Below are 3,383 nucleotides of genomic sequence, written 5' to 3' on the forward strand. Positions count from 1 at the left end.
TTTTTTTTGTAAGGGTGTCCGGGCCAAAGCCCGACTAATCCCCGACAAATTTGGAGGCTAAACATGGCCCCACTTAAATGTCGCCAACACTCCCCTCCCARGGYTCGAACTCGGGTTCATGACTATGCCATGCCCAAGCCTTTACCACTAGGCTGGAAGGTCTTTGACACATGAACATGTTTTATTGCACGGTATTTTTGGTACGTGAGTTGATCATCTTACGTTACGTAAGTAAGTGTGTGATGGGACTAAGATGGTCTATTTGAAAAGTTTGTTGTACGCATTTTCATTTGTTGCCATAATTGTTTTCGGTAAACAAAATGCATTTTACGGTTCGGATTTATGTGCATGGCATTTGCGGCCATTTCATATGACTACCTAATTGTGGTAGTGATTTTGTGTGTGCCTATAATTGTTATAAATATTTTATATTCCGTAAATGTTTTAAAAATGCAAATTGTCATATTCGTAGAGTTAATATACTTGGAATTTTTTTTGGAACTCACTAGAACTATAAATTTAAATCATTGTGTGGAGGAGGTTGTAATTGAGGACTAGGAGAGTCCTTGAGAGTTGAGATTATCAAATAATCAACTTGTGTTTGATTTTGGATTTCGAGATTTCATCTTGAAAATTCGGTGTACGTTTAAATTTTCAGGTATTAGATTTACCTATTTTGTCGATTATTAAAGTAGCAATCTTTACCATTTTAGTGTTGTCTGTTGAAGTTTTATGTGGTTGATTGCACATGTATTAGTTTTATTGATGGGCTATTTGGTTGACGCCATGTTGTCTGTTGGTAGTGTGCCATTCTTGGTGGGCCTTTGTGATTTGGAGAAAATTTTGGGATAATTCCCTAGAAATTTTTAGCTACGGGATTCAAATTCCCATATCTGGAGACAACTCTAAGTCGATATTGCAGGTCAATACAGTGTAAACTAGTGATGAGATACTTGTTGGTGTACATATATTTATGGTTTGGTCATTTCTTAATATTAGGTACAGGATTGTGACATTATGGCCAATGGCCACTTGGGGTCTTAGGTGACATCTTATCGAATTCCTGGAAATGTTGGAAGGTGAGTGGTAATTTCAAGGAGATTAGATTTTTGTAATTACGAACTGAAGATAGGGATTATCTTGATTGGTAAGGATTTTATTGTTTGGATATTCGATGCTTGGATTATTCTGGGAATTGTGCAATCATTGGGTTTAGGATAATCGACTCTCTATAGAGCGTATTAGCATGCTCCTAGATGGAACGGTTGGCCAATAGCAAGAATGGTTCAGTTAAGAAGATTTTGGAAATCCTTGTGATTGGTGTGCAATGTAGTTGTTCAGAATACAGATTCAGAGTTATATTGAGCCAGACAGAACTAGTCATTAGGGATTCCATCAAATGAATGGCAATGAATCTTTATGGTAGTGGCTCTTGAGGAAAGTTATGGTTGAGCATATCTACGTTAGGTTCATAAAAATTGTTTGTTTGTTAGAAGATTCGAAACGACAGGATTAAATGGGAATATCTAAAGTAGATCTTAAGTAAAAATCGTTTTATTGAGGAGACTTACATAGTCGAGGTTAAAATATCGATGCAATGGTGGCAGCAGGTAATATCACCCGGGTAAGTTTAACTTGTTTGTGAGAACTCTGAACTGAAAAGAGTATGGTAAATTATGGTCAGATCAATTTTTTGCAAAGATCATCATCGTTTTGATAACAAGGGAGATTGTAATGAAGTTTGATGGAGGTTGATTAAAAGCATTTAAGAATAAATTCACATATAGGCATAATTTGGGGAAGTGAACCATTGAGGTCATAAGATACCCTTGAGGTGGTATGGGTTACCTAAGGTTGGGAGGAAAACGAGATCTCATTGTTGGGAATTGTTCCAACAAGGTTCAATGCCCACCCCTGGTAGTGGTGTATTGTTGGGAATTCTTCTAGTTTATTACTAGAAGGTAATCGGGTCCTTGTTTGAGTTCAAGTCATGTTTTAGGCACTCCCTTGGAAGAAGAGTTGGTTGGTTGGCGATTTTGGGGGTAATATTCTCGAGTCATCATCCTCTTAGCGAAGGATGACTGACGAGCTATCTATTGCACTTGTGCTTCGGATGGTGTAGCTTTCTTTAAACATCTTATGCATCTCCTTTGGTTTTATTTTTTTATCAGTACCAGATTTTGAGGACAAACTCACTTTTAAGGTTGGGAGGATTGCGACACTTGTAATTTTCCCAGAAAACAGTTGAGGAACGATCGAGAAAAAGGTTGAGGAACGACTGGGGAAACGGTCGATGAATGGCCGAGGATTGTTTGTAGAAGGGGGGTTGAATATAAATACAACAAGTTTTTCACTTTTGATTTTGTGATTTATTAAAAACAAAGAATTACATATTTGTTGCGGAAGCGAGGAAGCTAAGACCTGATCCTAAACAATCCGATTGGTGACAAATTTATTAACAACTGAAATAGTGAGAGAAGAAGATACTCTTTTAGATCAGAAGTACTAAGATAGTCCTTCAGATGGTTGACGTTGATTTTCCTAAAAATCTATCACTCAAAATTTCTTTCAAAACAACGAGTTACAACAAATGACAAGGATGACCTTTTATAGCTATTAATACATTAGATGCTGTTATCCAACTTTGACACGTGTCTTTATCTAATTTGCTGATTGGTGCATGCTTGTACTCTTCATTTCAGCCTCTGAAGTTGATGTAGATATTTGTTAACCCAATTCATCCTTTTGTATGTAGAGGAAACGATAAAGTAAGTATGGTATTAATAAAATAGTACTTTAAAACTTACTTTGTCTGACATGCTAAGCATGTTCCTATAAGATGAGAGTTGGTAGAGGTGGTGAGCCAAACTTGTTAGACAAGTGACTTTATCTTGTATTGATCTTATCTTGGCTGGATGACCATCCAATCCACTTTAGTGACGATCTGGGGGTCACTTCAACTAGTCTTCGGTTTTGTTGAAGGCCTTTTGTTCTTGGAAAGGAAAATCCTATCTGTCTTTCCGAAATATAGGCTATATATCGGATTCTAGCAAGACTATTTTTATGAAGTTCAAAAGATTCGGATGATAAAAAGACTTGATAGTATATTTGGGCTCTTGAAAATCAAGGCTAAATGAATGTGTGATAGGGTTAATCAGATTCTCGAATTTGGATGAAGAAATATCAAATTTGAGATTTTATCGCAAAACACTTCCTATATTGTAAATACGAAAACTAATCTCTACTATTGAAATCTGAGTTCTCAATCATGAAATCTGATTACAAAACCCGATTATAAGAATCGAACTTGGACAACAAAACTTTTCCTTAGATCTGAAAGAATATACTGCAGATATATTTGATACAACGCTAAGAACATGAGT

The sequence above is a fragment of the Cynara cardunculus genome, assembly GCF_001531365.2.
Source record: "Cynara cardunculus var. scolymus isolate 2C chromosome LG 1, CcrdV1, whole genome shotgun sequence".
NCBI lineage: Eukaryota > Viridiplantae > Streptophyta > Magnoliopsida > Asterales > Asteraceae > Cynara > Cynara cardunculus.